The sequence below is a fragment of the Hemicordylus capensis genome, chromosome 4, assembly GCF_027244095.1.
Source record: "Hemicordylus capensis ecotype Gifberg chromosome 4, rHemCap1.1.pri, whole genome shotgun sequence".
NCBI lineage: Eukaryota > Metazoa > Chordata > Lepidosauria > Squamata > Cordylidae > Hemicordylus > Hemicordylus capensis.
This window is the reverse complement of record NC_069660.1, coordinates 173577852-173595287: the sequence shown is the minus strand read 5'-3', so window position 1 is coordinate 173595287 and position 17436 is coordinate 173577852. Positions and strand designations below refer to the sequence as shown.

Sequence of the window (17436 nt, the reverse complement as noted above, 5' to 3'; positions counted from 1 at the left end):
GTGAGAGTTGGGAAAAGGCCAATAAGTTGTATAAGCAACTCAACCAAAGAGTTAGAATGTGCCCATCAAGTCCAATCTTCTTGTACATGCCAGGATTCCCAGATACATAATTAATCTTGGGCCAGTTCACATGAACATTGGCCCAACATGTGAAAAGGATAGCAATGTGCTGGATGTATGCCCACCCTGATGTCACTGGATAGTTGATGTCGGAGGATAGATGGCAACTGAACATGTTTCTATCAAGATAGTTGGCATATATGTACAGCTGTATTGGGTAATTACAATTTGTTTGGGTAAAACAATTTGTTCCATTGTTTCTACACACTGTTAGGAGACCAAGAAAGGCCTGATGATAGGTCTGTTTGCACGTTGTGTTCAATGCACATACAATCTGTGTACAGTGCTTGCATGTACAGATCTGTATGCACATACAGTTATTCAGATATTTTGTTCAGCACACATACAGTACTGGACTTCCTATCAGTATTCTGCATTTGAGGGAGCCTCAGGTGAACCCAGATTCACTGTTAACATGAATGCATGTACAGTCATTGACACCAAAACATATACATATGTACAGACCTGTGCACATATAATGTCTGAATAGTGCTGATGTTGCAGAGGCTTCTAGGGGATGTTTTCAGTTTCATTTAGTTTTCACGGAGTGCCAGGCATGCTAAATTTGACATGACCAGTATCAACCGGAATTGAAAGTGAACCGCAGATTCTTCAGTCACGTGGCAGGAGATTCTGGGGTACATACTCAGATGCACTTTCAGTTTGCAGTGGGCAGTGGCTAGGCCAGAAGCTATGTGAGAGTCATGATTCAGTTCACTTCAGTTCTGTTACATTTATTTGCTTAAAACCAAAGGTCATCGCAAAATGAGAGCCATGACTCACACATTGCTTCTGGCATGGCTGATACCCAAGCAAGAATTTGGAATGCATACCAGAATTTCCTGTGGCATCACCGGTGATTCTGAGGTACATTCTCAGTCGCTGACCTTCAGGCCTAGTCCACTGTTCTAGCTGTACTTGTACTTGCAGGCCAGCTTGGAAGGGATTGTGAGTGAGGGTCTGACAAGTCTTCTTATTTCATTTCTGAGTGTGACATTTTATATGTAATCGGGCATTTGGTGTGGTGTTCACATTTCTGTTAATCACAGGCAGAACTAGATGTTTGGCACAAAACATAGGCTTCCTGGTCCCATCTTTGTTTTTAACATGCAAAATAATGGGGTGCGGCCATTTACAGGGAAGACTGCGGCAGACCATAGAAGAGCTGGTTAGCCCTTGCTCCCTGGCTTTTCCTCTCTAACTCCTCTCCCTATCTGTTTTCTGGGGGGAAGATGACTGAGGGGTAGGGAGAGTTGCAGAGGAAAAGTGATGGCAGAGGAAGGGTTAAGCACCATCACTGTTTCTTCCCTGCAAATACCCCCTCCCTGCTCTCATTTGTGGGAGGCAAATACAGAATTGCAAATCCTATTGTTGCCCCTCAATATGTAGTTTTGGGATCAGCTCCTTTTTTATTTTACAGTGCTTGTTTCTAAACCCCATTATTATGAAGTTGTGTCTGGAAGATGCCCGTGATCTCTGTGTCCATGCACATCCGCTTTCCCCCTTTTTAGTTTTGTAGAAGAAATTCTCAGAACAGAACTGACAAACTGCTTTTTATACTTGGGAGAATTAAAAGAAAAAGTTCTTGGTTCAATGATAGGAGCTTTCACAGTGAAAATGTTACACCAAAGTGTCTTCCTGTGTGAGCTCTTGCTCGTGTGCTGTTAATTCTTCTGGATGTCTCCCATTTCAGGAAAAGCTCCCATGTTTATCTTTCACTCATTATCAATCCTGTCCCATCTTACCCTTCTACCTTCTCTTTGTGAAAAACAAACAAAATACACACACATAGACATCAGATTCAGGAGGGCTCTAGCTCAGTGTGCCAGTGAAGTATGTTCCTGCAAATTTAGTATAATTGTATAACTTGGGAGCACATCACTCAGGTTTTGGTGAAGATTTTGTTTTTCTTTGCAGAGAAAATCAGTGACCTCAGACAACCTTACTTACCTCAGTGCAAACTGCTTGGATCCTTTAGGACTCTGATGTTGGAAAACTGAAATTCCTTTGTATCTTGAAATGGCTTTGTTTAGGAGGACCTGTGCTCTCCTTCTTGACAGTCACACTTGGCACTTTAGGATTGCCCTGTATTTTTGCTCTGCCTTCTTGGCCTCAAGCATGGATTCCCTTCAGCATTCTCCAGCCACCACTATTCAAAGCCTTCTGTGCTGAGAAGAATCTGAATTTCCTGTCAGTAGTAGGTTTCCACGCTTTGTCTGGCTGCCACTTCATCACATGCTTTAATCGCCACATCCAGGCTTACAACGAGTAAGCTGGAGCCAGCCCCCTCCTACCTCCCAATCCCCAGGGTATACGCCAGCCACCTCCTCATGAGGCTGGTGTGGTCAGTTGATCTGCTTTGTTCCTTGGCAGCTGTGCGGACCTGCTCCAGTCTTTATCTGCCAGCTTCCCCTCCTCCTCCTTTGCTAATGCCCAGTTTGTTTTCGCAAACCTTGGGTGTAAAAGCAACTCTGTGATTGACAGTGCATGCAAATGTGCATAAAGGCAGTGCTTGCTCCTCTGTGGAAGTGCATTCTGGTCAGATGTAACTGCCCTGCTCCAGGATTGAGCTCATGGGAAATGGATTCTTTGGGTTTGCAACAGAAGGCAGTTGTGCACAGAGCTGATTGGGTGATGGCTGTGATGTTAGAATTGCATCCCTTCTCCCCCAACTCCGGAGCAGTTTTACAATCTCTTAACAATTAACTTCACTTTTTAAAAAAACGGATGAAAAAAACTTTTGATTGTATATGCACTTTAAAACAGAGCCTGCCTGAAGCATGGTGAGGAGGAAGAGAGTACTGAGTTAATGCTGAAATTGCTGATATGTCTCTGTGTCTTGGTGAGAGTAAGCCAGCCTCACCCCACAGGAGGAAGAAATGTGGGACTGCTCTTTTGATGTACGTTTGTACACATCCTAAGTGCATTAATAGTTAAACTTTCAGCTCATAGCTTAAACTCACCAGACCACGAAAAGCCTCCATTAGTTACTCATGCTCCATTGCTCAACTAGAATATAATGCTGAAGGATTTCTCTCTCTTTCTCTCTCTCTCTCAACTTCAGAGGTGTTTGGACTGACTTAACTCTTGAAAAGTGGCTCAGACAGTTGGGTATTTCGGGCAATCTTTTATTTTATTTTATCTTTACAGTAGTTTCTTAAAAGTACAATCTTGCGTCACATGGGTAGGAATTAAATGTCTTTCTGAGCTGAATGAATCTCTCTTCTCATGACTTTCAGATGTTTCGCTGCACAATTTTTGTGTCCGTGTAGAAGTTCAAATGCTTTGCTAAGATTTGCTATTTCAGTACATAAGTGCTGACTAACAGCTATGCTAACATAGCAGCATTACAACAGTTGTAGGCTTGTAGCTATATTATACTGATGTGGAGTTAATGGCAGCACTAATGTTATGATTTTTCTTGAGCAGGGGTTGGCGGGGTGGTGTACTAGTATCCCTAGGGCTACTTGAAGGGCTCCCAGGGGGTACTCAGAGCCCTCCCACCTCCCCACGCTGCAGCCACATTATTTGTTCCCCAGTTTGTTCCGCCAGTGTGAAGCTGACACATCTTCGGTGACATTCTCAGATGAGCAGGGTGAAGATCCTGCTCTTCTGCTCCTGTTTGGCTGGCTATGTGCTGAAGCTCAGTATAACCATCCCCTCAGCCCAACAGGCTTCAGAAAATTAGCACCGAGGACTCCCATTGAAATTAATAGAACAAGTAAATGTGTTCCACCAAAACTCACACCAAAATTTCAGTAAGACTGCTTATGCCTCATTCATTACTTAAGCCCCATTGTAGCTGTGTACAGTGGGGTGAAGGGAGAAGAAGTCCTGCCCCCGCTGTGTCAATCAGCAGCACTTGTTTAAAAAACATGTATTGAACCCCTGTTCTAGAGAAATACAAAATTGTCTTTTGGTGGGACTAGCTCTGATGTGACCTTGCATCATGACATCCTGCATTTCCCTGATATCATCAGCCAATAATGTGACGTGTGGGAGCGGATCTGGGAAAAAGCCCCTGTAATGTAACAGCACAAGGTATATTTAATTAGACATTGTGGAGGGGAACTAGATGTACAGTTGTCGTTTTGGATGGCAGCTGTGTGTTTACTGTTAGGTCCAATTTATGCCCGTGCTATAAGCTCAGGAAGCAAGATGCAGAATGTAGGGGTGACTTTGGGATCACTGTGAGTTGAAATGTGTGTGTATTTCAAGCTGTAAGCAGCAAGTTTCCAAGTAAAAAATGATTCCAGGCCACTGGAAGGGAGCCTTACATGAAGGTGGAGAGTTGATAACATCTTTTCTTTCAGTCTTTGAGATAACCAAATAAATAATATAGGTGTATGCAGGCAGGTGGATTTGTAGGAGGAGAAAGATTTAAAAATTTATGGGTTGGTGTTGTGTTGTTGTTGTTTTTTTGCAAGCCCTATCCTAGGTCTATCTGTCTGTCTGTCTATCTATCAACCAAACTAAGCTTACAACAAAAACAGCTGATAGTATTCATATTGGCACAACATTTTCAGAGGCCCTACTTAAGAGGTCACAATATAATGTATTTTGCATCCATTCCTTCTTCTCTCTGCTTCCACAATTGATTAGCTATGGAAGTTCTACTGGTGTTCAAACTGAGAGTTATGCCATTCATTCCCTCTCCCTCTTTCCCCAAATACACATACACCAAGGATCATTGGACTGTGTTAATTACCTCAACAGAGATCACCACATCACAATCTGTTTTATATCTTTTCTGGTCCTCCTATTGAAAGTGCGAGTGGGAGTTGAGTTCAGGATTGCACATGAATTGTTGCGGGGGTTTTCTTGAACATGTACACCAAATTCCATCCTATTATCTCAATATCCATGGTTGCTTGCATTTTAGTCTATTCTCTCCCCATTTTGAAGTAGGTGCATGGGTTGAGAAGGTGTTCAAACAGCAAGTGGAGAATAATGCCTATACTTGCCAGTGTAACTGTCTTCAGATTCCCAAGAACCTCTTAGGCAGGAAGGTCTTCACATGCCTTGGGAGGCAGTCAGGCATTCCAATCCCTGACTGACTTCCTGAGAAGAGAATTCCAGTGACAGAGAGCTACTACCAGTGAATCCTTGATCGTACAGCTACTGTCCTCGCCTCCAACCATGGAGGCACCCAGAACAGGGCCTTCTCTAGGCACTCCTTTAGACACCCTGGGCTCAGGCAAGAAATCTCTAATCTAGATGGGATTTAAAAATCCATTGAGACTATTCTCACGTGCCGTAGGAACTGAGCTAAGGGAGCCCAGCCCAGTTCCCACTGTGCGTGAGAACCACTGGGAGCCGCATGGCTGGCTTCCAGTGGCCACACGGCGGCAAACCCTCTTGGGTAGCCTGCTGTTTAACCCAGGTTTCGGGCGCAGGAGCACTCGAAAAGCAGGTTAATTGCTTGTGTGTCACTGCAGCATGGTTCCATGCTGGAATGACTCACAAGTAGCCCACTGACCGGGAGGCTACAACAAGCCTCCCGGCATCGGGGGCTCCCCACGCATTTGCACGGGTAATTCTTGGACTTCTGGGGGCCAGGAGGTCCCTGTACCCTGCTGCCTCCCTGACGGAGCTGGTAATTGTTCAGGCAGGTGATCTGGCCTCCCAGGGAGGGCTTCCTGCTTGTGTGCAGGGAGAGTGGATCAAGCCCGCTCTCCCCACAAACCCCATTCAGGGTCTCCACACTGCTTGTGTTGAGAGCTAGCTTTGAGATACAAATGGAAAAACCAAAAATAGCATAACATCCAGTCAAAAGTTATAACAAAAGAAGAAAAACCACATCCTAGCTAATTAAAAGTTGGTTAGGTAGGGGAGCTTTCTGTGCCAGAGGTTATGTAGAAAGAAGCCTGCTGTAACTTTTTCTTTCAGGACCAAGCTATATAGAGCCAGCGTGGTGTAGTGGTTAGAGTGCTGGACTAGGACCAGGGAGACCCGAGTTCAAATCCCCATTCAGCCATGAGACTAGCTGGGTGACTCTGGGCCACTCACTTCTCTCTCAGCCTAACCTACTTCACAGGGTTGTTATGAGGAGAAACCCAAGAATGTAGTACACCACTCTGGGCTCCTTGGAGGAAGAGTGGGATATAAAATGTAAAATAAAATAAAAATAAAAATATATAATAGGGATGCCTTTAAAGATGGTTTGGAAGCTGCGACAGGTGCAGAATGTGGCTTACAGAATGTTAGTAGAGGATGATCAGCGCATACTATATTGATTCTGTATTGGTCGCACTGGTTGCCTGTTTATTTCCAAGCCCAATTTCAAATGCTGGTATTTGACATTTAAGACCCTAAATCAGGCCTGCTCAACTTAGGCCCCCCAGCTGTTTTTGGACTACAACTCCCATAAGCCCCAGCCACAGGGGCCAATAGCCAGGGATTATGGGAGATGTAGGCCAACATCTGTAGGAGGGCCGAAGTTGAGCAGGCCTGCCCTAAATAGTCTGGGACCAAGATGCCTGCAGGATTGCTTTTGCCCATATGAAGCTTCCTGAGCTCTTCTGTGGCTTCAGAGGCTGTGCTCTCAGTCCTGTTATCATTGACTATATAGGCTCCTCAGTTGTGGAATGTCGTCCTGGGTAGATCCGACAGGCTCCCTCTCTTCCTGCCTTTTGTATCAGGACCTCATACTCAGTTTATTAGCATGGGTTGATTTAAATCTGGGTGATTTAAATCACCAGGGAAAAAACCCTCAATTTAAATTTAAATAATTGATTTAAATCCATTTCCCACTGATACTTCACATAGTTCTTAAACAATGGTTCAAATCTGATCACTAAAATATGTTAATATACAACTCAATAGACAATTTACAACATCTAGGAGGGTATACTTTGTATAATTTTAAAAGATAATTTGATTTTTACTAATTTAGAAAATAGTGAATAACACCTGGGTTTTTATGTAATGGATACCTTTGCTCATGACCTGTGACAGGCTGCCCTGCATCTCCTATTGCACTCCTTACACTTGATGCATTTCCCCTTTTTTTTTTACCAAGGAAGGCATTTCTGCAATCTATTTCCAGACAAGGCAGCTCCTGCACGATGACATTTGTTTTGGTGACAAAATGTGGGGTAATCTAGGAATCTGTGTACTTAATAATGCCTCCCCTCCCCCCGCACTGTTTTCTACTTCACCCAGAGGTGTAGCTGTAAGTGAGCAGATGAGTTCAAAGAACCTGGCTCCTGAGGGCCCCCAGCTCTACGCCTCCCGATTTTCTTCATTATCTCCCTCACTCCGAGAGGCTGCTGGGGAGAGGGGCGAACACGACCCCCTCTGCCCTAGTTATGCCCCTGACTTCACCTCCTTTTAAATATTGTGTCTCTGTCTTAACTTCTCTGCTTTGACCTAACCCCATCACAAAACAACCACCCTGCTATTCAGCCTGTATCTTTGCACAAGGGAATATGCTTAGAAACAGAAACTGAAAGCCCAGAAATTTCCAAAAGCAAGAGCAGGGTGGTTGCTAGGCAGACAGGTTTCACGAGATGAAACTGAAATGAATGCCCATGTTTGATTGGTAGGTAACTCAATGTACGTGGTAGTCATTAATTAATTTTTAGGAATCTCTATGTGTTGGTGTAGCATGTTTGTGATGAGTTTTAATTTTAGACATGCTAGTTTTACATGAAAACTGGACATTTGTATTTTATTTACATTTAAAAGACAACATCCAATTTAAATTAAAACATCCGATTTAACAAAATCATCCAATTTAAAGAAAACCACTATTTTTTATCCATCCTGCAATTCACTCAAACTCTACCACACAACATAGGGAGGGGGATTTGGGCTTGAGGAAGGCACAGCTCATGGCACAAACAATTACTATTACTACTATTAATTTATATGCTGCTTTTCAGCAAAAAAAAAGTTCTCAAAGCAGTTTACAGAGAAAAATAATAATGAGAAGATGGTTTCCTGTCCCCCCAAGGGCTAATTGTCTAAAAAGAAACACAAGGTAGACACCAGCAACAGCCACTGGTAGGGATGTGCCCAAACTGGTTTGGTGCCTCAGGGAAGTTCTAAACTGGATTGGGTGCTAGCATTTGAACCGGTTCGGTGGGGAGGAGCTGGGTTCCTTTAAAAAGCAGGTAAGCAGGACTGTACCTGCTCCTCTGCCACCCATTGCTTTTCTGGGCATGGCGCTCACTGTTCAAAAGGCACACGTGGCTGCAGCGATGCTCTCAGTGCTGGTGCCGCCCAGGGCTTCTTGGGCCGAGCACCATCCTAGCAGGAAGCTGCATGTGGCGGCTCCCAGCATTGGAAGCAGCACTGCAGCCATGCACAGCCTTTTGAACAGCAAGCACTGCTCCTGGAAAAGTGGTGGGGCAGCAGAGGACTAGGTAAGGTCCATGTGTGTGCTGGCACCATGCAGAGCTTCTTGGGCTGAGGAGGCTGCATAGGGTGGCAGAGAGCAGGTAAGGACCGGCTCTCCTCTTCCTTAAAGCTTCTCCGTGCCACTTCTGAACTGTGCTTTGAACTGCGTTTCGGTCACATCCCTAGTGTATACTGCAATGGGTACCTCTACTAACCTCTACTCAGCCCCAGATCTCAGTGCTATAGGGATCTCAGATCTCGGTGCTATACAGCTTGACTGCTAAAGTCAGGGGTTAGGTGAACAGGAAGATATTCACCTAGCCTCAAAACTCACCAGACTCAGAACTATTACATAATGAGGCCGGAATTTCCAATTGTTTGTCCCCCCCCCCCATTTCATGGGCCCCCAACTTATTTCTAATATCAAACCTGATACCCCATACCTATTCATAAGCCATTATAGCAGGGCTATTGACCCTCCTGATTTTCACTTTCAGCTTTCTTTTCACCAAATTCCTTATTTCTGAAATTTCCTCTTCTGAAGTTCAAAGTGTTTGTTATAGACTACTGTGGCAATTCTCCACTTGCATATATGCTAAATTTGATACGAATTTGGTTATATTTTGTTTAATAATATTGAATTTTGTCAGCAGAAGACTTGACGTTTTTGGTATTTTGAGTTGAGAAGTTTGTGGAGACAGACTATTATGCCTCTGTGGAAGAAGTGGTGAAGACTGAACCACATTTGGCCAGACTTCTTGACTTCTAGGTGTCCTGTTTTTGAGTGATTCAATTCTTACTCCTTTATTTTCAACTTTCCTTGTTTTGTAAATTGTATTATTGTGTACATTTTTTTTTGTTTTACCATTTAATATATGCATTTTTGTTCAGGATTCTAAATTTTGATAGAGTTTACATTAGATACATCAGTACATCACTATGCAGTTTTTACATTAGCTATACATTGTGCATGTTGATTGATTACTTTGGTAACACCCCCCCTCCCATTTTGTTTGTTGAGTTATTGTTGCTGGTTGGGAACACACCCTGTTTCATTTAGATTCCAATGAACCCCTAGTTTTTCTACTGATGATGTATAGTAATGAAAAATAGATTTCTTTCTTTTCTTTTCTTTTCTTTTCTTTCTTTCTTTCTTTCTTTCTTTCTTTTTTTTTTTTTTTTTTTTTGAGGCTGGAAGAGAAGATCGACTTACTGTATCTGTGGCTTTTCAGCTTTTCATCTTGAGCTTTAAGTCTTGAACAAAAAAACAATGGATTAAGGAAGCTTCTGAAAAGTTTATATTATGTTTCGGACATGTCATTTACACATCAACAGTGAATTCTTCCACACACCCACTCTTGCCCCAGGTATTTTGGCCTTGGTGTGTCAGACACATTTTTTTAAAAAAAGACTCTTTCACTTTGAGGATGGAACTTCATTCACAAACACAGCAGTGGTCTTTTGCAAGTGAGGGGAATTCTCTTCTACTCCTCCCTTTGCCCATACTTGGGGGGAAATGGGTCTTTTTCTGCCATGCATGCAAACAGTTGTTATGCAAATAAAGAGATTTTGAGGCCAGAAGTCTGTGGTGGGGCAAACAAAACTAAAAGAAAGCACCTGTATTTCATGGAAATGTTTGGAATAGTTGATAGGCCCACGTTAATAGAGTCAACTGCTATAATGATTTGTTGCTGTGCCTGAATCTCCACACCCCCATCCTGGTATATTCAGCTTTGCTTTCCATCTCTTCTTCATATCTCGAGCTATCCCTTTTCCATGTTTGAAGAGATTATGAATCCAAAGAACAAAAAACATGCCATGTGCTGTTTGACCAACAGAAGACTTCCACCACAAAACACTTCCTATCCCTCGCTGTAACTGCTCAGAATAGCAATTCCCTCCTCAAACCACCACCACCTTACCTAGGCCAATCTCAATATGTGATATATACACAATACAGTGTCCCAGTAGAAATTACGTGGTTGAAATAAATAGTCTCTGATGTACAGATCAGTATTCTTTCTAATTTTTTCCATCTATGTGTGGAATGAGTTTTGTTCTGAGCGGCAGTATCAAGGCTGTGTGTGTGCACACATGTATTCAGAGTGGGACTCCCACAGTGGGACTAACTGCCTCATAGTACTTATCATTTATCTAATTGTCTTTACATCCATTGGCCAGAACACTGGGATGTGGGAGCAAGAGTCTGTGTTATAGCTCAGCATTGCCTAAATTCCAGAAAGGGATCTTTATCATTCCTGCTTGGAGAGGCCAGGGATTGGACCTGGGACCTTCTGCATGCAAAGCACATGCTCTGCCATTGAGCTGAAGTTTCCTTTTGGCAATGTTGTAGAATGGCCCTGTGGCCATTCTCACTGTTCTGCCTCCTATGCTTGTAAGCATTCTTTCTGTATCTGCAAACTCCCATGTAATTAATTTCAGTTATAGAATAAGAATAAAAACGTGGTTCCTTAGGCCTTTTTAAGGGTCTGAGTGCTGTTGTGCTGTACAGCAGCTTGATGATGCGTTTTACATTTTGTGAATAGTTGGCTATCTGCTTTAAATGATATGCAATAACTGGGTTTTCTAAGCAGCTGAAAACTGATGGCTTATTCAGTCTAATTAAGAATTCTATGTAACTTGAAAACTTGCATATGTTGTCAAAGATATCACCTCACTCATTTGGGATCTCTGAAAATGGCCAGAGACAGATATAGGCAGGGAATCACTAATCCTCTCCTCCAAGTTTATATCCAAAATCTCCTAATATTGCTCTCAGAATAAATTATGGAACTAGATGATTTGCATAAATGCTTTTAAGGTCATTAAGTTAAGTTCTTCTTGAAAAATATGGACCATTTTAAATTTTCAGATTTTTCAATTCTTTGGCAGGACTTGAGAGTGGTGTTGTTTGTGCTGTCTGCCTTGGCTTATGTATTGCTACTTGGGGCTTTACTTTACTTTATTTGCACAATTACATATGTCTTTATGCAGCAAGGTGCTCAGATAAATGCCTTGGATATATCTAGAGATGTAACATTTCTAGAAATTTTGATGTAACAGGAAATTTTTTTTTTTGATGTAACAAGGAATTTTTTTCTATCTATGAAAAAATGGGAAATTGGGGAACATTTTAAATTTATGTAGTATCATGAGAATGTATCATTCTGCTTTAAGAACATGAAATGCATAGGGCACAATTCAGTCAAAGTTAATCACACTTAATTCTCATTTATTTCAATGGGAGAATATTAAGCATGTGCTTAACTCTCACATTGAAATCAATTGGACTTCAAAGTGATTAAGTTTGAGTAGATTGTGTCCATTATTTATAACTTATAGAGCAGCTAGCACATTCAATGGTATTGCTTGGTGTATTTATAAGGTAAAAAAGAACATATCTTTTTATAAGTTAGCAAATAGGAAACATACCTAAAGGTGAAAATAAAATCCATCAGCATTCCAAAGAAAGTTGTATTTTCTGGGCTTAGAAATTCCTTATAGAACCTCAACATTAACATGCAGAAATGGAAGGAAGAAACTCGTGTTACTAGATAGATGTCCTTGTGATGTAATTAATATTTTCACTTATGTCAACAGGAAATTATTTCACAAGCGTTTTTCCCATCCTGCCACCCCCAATTTCAAATATTTCTGTATCAGAAAAAAATGGGGACACATTGTCGCCCCCCACCCCAAGTTTTCTCTTCTGCCCTCTCCAACCCTTCTGGCTTTTAACACCACTTGATGTAATCAGGAATGGTTTTTAAAGAAACTTTCACCAGTCCAGGGAAGGGTCTGAGGCTAAATTTCATAACTCTGAGGTCAATAAACAAGTAGTTAATTTGACCTTGAGTTGTCTGATAGCAGTTCAGTTGAATGCTCAGCAGGACTTTCACATGACCATGAGGCAAGAATGCAGCCAGCGTAGGCTTCTCCTGCCCGAAAGCTCTTGAAAGCTCTCATGAGGCAACCAAGATACAACAGTGAGATATAAAATAAATCTGACAAGTACTGTATGTTAGAGTGTGACCAACAACTGATCATCAGTTATACATACGATAACTTACACATTATCCATCGTATGCAGATGGCAGGAAAAGAAAATGTATTTTAAGTAGAGTATTAACTTAAAGGTAAAGATAAAGTATGCCGACAAGTCGATTTCAACTCCTGGCGCCCACAGAGCCCTGTGGTTTTCTTTTGGTAGAATACAGGAGGAGTTTATCATTGCCTCCTCCCTCACAGTATGAGACGGTGTCTTTCAGCATCTTCCGATATTGCTGCTGCCCAGTATAGTACCAGTAGGGATTTGAACTGGCAAACTTCTGCTTGTTAGTTAAGCATTTCCCTGCTGTGCCATTAGGTGGCTGAGCATTAACTTGGATTACCATATTATCCAGAAATTACATAGGCTTTCAGTTTGGTGCCTGGGTAATGTAGAATCTGGCTCAGATTCTAATAAGAGTCCTGTTAGATCAGACCAAAGGTCCATCTACTCCATTATCCTGTTTACAACTGTAGACAGCCAGATGTTTTTGGGAAACCTGTAAGAAGGGCATGAAGGTGGCACCAGCCCTCCGCTGGTATTTGCCTCTCAGAATTTGGCATTCAGAGGTAGGCTGCTTCTGAATGTGGAAGTTCCATTTAGCTGCCATGGCTAATAGCTGTTGATCAGCCTCTTCTCCACTTTGTAGCCTCATTTTAAATTCATCTATGCCAGTGGCCACCACTGCACCCTGTGGTAATACATTCCATAAATTATGTATTGTGTGAAGTACTTACCCATCCTAGCATGGGCACACTGCCTACACACAGAGAGCCATAGGGCCCAAAAGAGCTTTTTTGGGGATAGGGTGGTCTGTGGCCCCTCTCATACTCCCATCCAACCCTCCCATCCAGGTTGGTGTAAGTTATTTTAGCAGTTTAGTCTAATGGCAATAACAAATAATTCAGGTGGATTAATCTGAGTGAGAGCTTAGCTCTGGAACCTATGCTAAATGCTGTGGTAATGATATAAACATGACTCCATATACTGCACATACAAAGTTAAAGGGGATTGGATCCAAAGCTTGTGTAAGCAGAAGGAAACTTTTATAGCTGCTTCCCTCACAAACACAAAGTAATCTCATATAGATTTAACTAAGAGTTTATTCAGAAACAATTCCATTTTCTCCTTTTCCTTTCTCTCCCTCCCCCCCCCTCCAACCCCATCCCTCCCACACTCTGTCTAAAGGATCCCCACTGGGAGAAACTTGTAAGCAACAAAACATCAAAGATAGTGGATAGAATACAATAGAAACTCTGTTCTTGAAGAGTGTCTGCATTTGATTTTAATCAATCCCTCTCCTCTTGCAGTCCTCCACACTCCAAACTGCCTCATTCTTGAGGGTCCCCCAACTCTCAGGAGTGGTCCCCCCCTCTTTTGAGGGGTATAGGGGCTGCTGTGGGGCGGAGTGAGGAGTGAGTTTCCATTCTGGGAGTTTCTTTCTTCTCAGGAAACGTCTGGACCCAGCTCCAAGATACTCTATAGTTACATCCAGATTCACAACATTGTAGTATCATAATTCTTGAGAACAAGAGTAAATTATTTTTTAAAAGCATGTCCGCTCTCCAAGATGTGACAAATAGTGTTAAAGTATAGTCCTAAATACCCTAGAAAATATTTTCTGCATCTCCTATGGACTCCTGGCCCCCTGACCCATTTCAAAGTGCAGTTTCTTCAGTGAAATCAAACATTAGATACAAGTAGTTGAATATCCAAATAGGAAGGACACATGTTAACTCATAATGACCATATTAACCATACAGTATGTGTGTTTAGATGGAAGCTCTTCTCTGTATATGGTAAGGGGTTTTTTTTTTTTGGCCTTTTTTTACTGTTAACTGTTGTTGATTCCATATGCATAAAATTGATTTTCACATTGAAGAACATCAAGCTAAAATGTTCCATTTCCAAGTCTAGACTTATCCTTGCTCTATAGGCAGATGTGCTCTGACCCCTGAACCTTGGGGACCAGGTCTGGTCTTCCAAGGTCCAGGGGCGGGGCCTCCCTCTGGCAGCCAGCCTGTATCTGCCCCGCCAAACCTCCTTGCTTTAAAAAAGTTATCATTACTGCAGCTGAAGGGTGGCTGCCGGGGGGGGGCGGGGGCGGAGCAGTCCTTCTCCCCCCTTCCCCAGCAGCAGGGGCCGGAGCGATGCTGGGCCTGTCCATTTGGGCCAGTGTCTTTTTTCCAACTGCGAGGCACACCTGTGCAGTTGAGATTGTTGCAAGCCCGTGACATCATGGGCGTGCGACAATCTTTTCACTGCACAGATGCGCCTCACAGTTGAAAAAAGATGCTGGCCCAAATGGTCAGGCCCAGCGTCACTCTGGCCCCTGCCCCCACCGGGGGAGGGGGATGAGGACTGTTCCGCTCCCCCCCCCGCAGCCACTCCTCAGCTACGGCAATGATTTTTTTTTTTAAGCACAGAGGTTTTTGGGGGCGTGTGCTGTGGGTGTGGTCATTTGGAAACCTCCCAAAGGAGGTTTCGGGGGGGGGGGGGCTCGCAACTGGGCAGTCTAGGCACCCAAATTGCCTAGGTGCCCCTGTCTATAGGAGGAGACAAACATACTCTTGGCTATCAGTCCTGTAAAATGACATGTTAATGTAGGTGAACCTTGATATTTGTGGATCCAGCATCTATGGATTCACGTATCAGTGGTCGGGTAATGGATACGCGACCTTGGTACATGTGGTAAAAATCTGGCAAAATGGGGTTAAACTCATGTATCCACGGGTCGGGGTGGCCGGAAATGACATCAGAGATAATTTCCAGTCACCATTTTATGGCTTATTTCCTTGAGAAAAAAATGAAAATTGCATAAAAAGCCCACCCAAAAAGGACGATTTCTGACTTCATGGGGGCATTGCTGGAGGCCAGCAGAGCATGGTAGATCACTTTATTTTGCCACTTTAACCCGCCCTTTGGCAGTAGTAGTAGTAGTAATATTTATTTTGGTGGCTGACCAACAAATACAGAAAATGGAAAATAAGTTCTAGTAAAAACTAAGCAGCCTACTTTCATTTCACTATCTCTACAACTGGACTATATTGAGTTCAAATTGAGGTCCACAAGTTATATCTCTTGCACCTCAAATGTTCATGTGTCCTCATCTTGGATTGGGGTGGTTGACATCATTACAAACTACACCATTGAGATGTCCCTGTGTTTCACTCATGATAACTGTACCAAATTTGGTTCAAATAGGTTAGCCAGTACTCAAGTTGTGCGTCAGAAGTTTATACATCCACCATCTTGGATCAGGGTGGATGACGTCATCACAAACTATACCACTGGGGTATTCCTATATGTCCATACAGCTGTAGCAAATTTGGTTCAAATTAGTTAGACTGTCCACAGGTTAGCACACTTGCACCTCAAAAGTTTACGTGTCCACCATCTTGGATCAGGATGGATGACATCATCACAAACTACACTGTTGAGGTGTCCTTATGTGTCCCTACAACTGTAACAGATTTGGTTCATATTGGTCCAGGTGTTGCAAAGTTGATGGGGGGGGGGAATATCCAGACAAACACACACACACACACACACACACACACACACACACACACACACACACACACACACTCTTCTGGGTGATCTCATAAGCCTACTGGAAAGTAGGCTAAAAATACATAAAATTCCTAAAAGCTCCCCAAAACATTAAACATATTAGGGGGAAATGGACTCATTATATAACAACTATCCTCAATAAATAGTGATACTTAATTGTTCAGGTACATAACATGGTCTTACGAATTCTGCTAGTAATTAGGCAAAACTTGGCAAATGCATAAGAAATCTTATTATCATTATCTGATAAAAGATAGCATATGTAGAAATCATCAGAGCAGCCTGGAAAGTTTAACAAATTTTGAGTAATATGCCTATTATGAATGTCCCTATAGAAATTACAATATAATAGAACATGTGCTGTTGATTCTATAGCTCCTGACAGGGACAAAAGCACTCTGCAAGTGGAACTTTGTTAAATTTGCTCTCAAGGACTGCAGTGCACAGTGCTTGGGTAAACGCCCTGCAATACTTGGTCACTGTAATCTGGTTAAGATATCTGGCAGGGTGTGTGTTCAGAATTTGATTTCCCAGCACTACTCCTCTTGGGATGAGACTTTGGTCTGTCTGCCGTTCTGTATCTAAGATTCTTTGGGTAACCACCAGCTTGGCCCTGTCATAGCCCATCATTATTAGTCCTTGTGGTGATAGGCCATAAGTAAGCAGCTTCTGCTCAAATGAGGCATTTGGGGGGCAATTTTCAGGCTTCTGAGATCCTTGCCCCAATGACTCACTATTCATGGTTTCCACATCCACGGTAACCCTTGTGAATATTGCGGTCTTCCTGTAATGCACATCTGGTTCTGGAGAAGAATTGCAGTTTTTGAAAATATTTGACTACTGTTCTCAGGTGTGGTGATCCTACAGTATTGTGAATTTGATATCTAGTTCATAGAGTACACATATCTGATTCAGATATTCTTTATATGATTGTATGGTGTACAAAATAAAATTAATCACATTGTTTGTGAACATCCAGCATAAACTCCAGTTTTCTCCCCCCCCTTGTAGATTATTATAGTTTACATCCTGAGATTCCATTTTTCTGCAAATGTTAACTGTGAGGGATTTGTATGAGAAAGTAGCTACCCATACTTCCATGCATTTGGTGCCAACAGCCAGTTGTAGTATGATTACACAGTCTTCCTTAATCCATCATAAATTTAGGTGTGCTTATCTCATACTGTGCGGGAGATGGCAATGGTAAACCCCTCCTGTATTCTACCAAAGGCAACCACAGGGCTCTGTGGTCGCCAGCAGCTGACACCAACTCGACAGCACACTTTACTTTAAACCCATTGGTTAGGTTCAGACAAGTTAGTCATCATGACTAAGCATGATTGAAATCAATG

The 17436-nt window shown here is 42.5% G+C and overlaps 1 protein-coding gene across 13 annotated transcripts in view; it reads left to right on the top strand.

Annotated features, from left to right (window-relative positions):
* The window catches only part of CXXC5 (CXXC finger protein 5), a 110434-nt gene that overhangs the window by 19501 nt on the left and 73497 nt on the right, over nt 1-17436 (top strand). Inside the window, exon 1 of one of the 13 annotated variants that reach the window (XM_053247536.1) lies at nt 15378-15397. The exons of the other annotated variants lie outside the window; for them this stretch is intronic. The gene's annotated coding sequence lies outside the window, so the exon portion shown is untranslated. Of the gene's footprint in view, nt 1-15377; nt 15398-17436 lie in introns of those variants that run through there. 13 annotated transcript variants of the gene reach the window in all.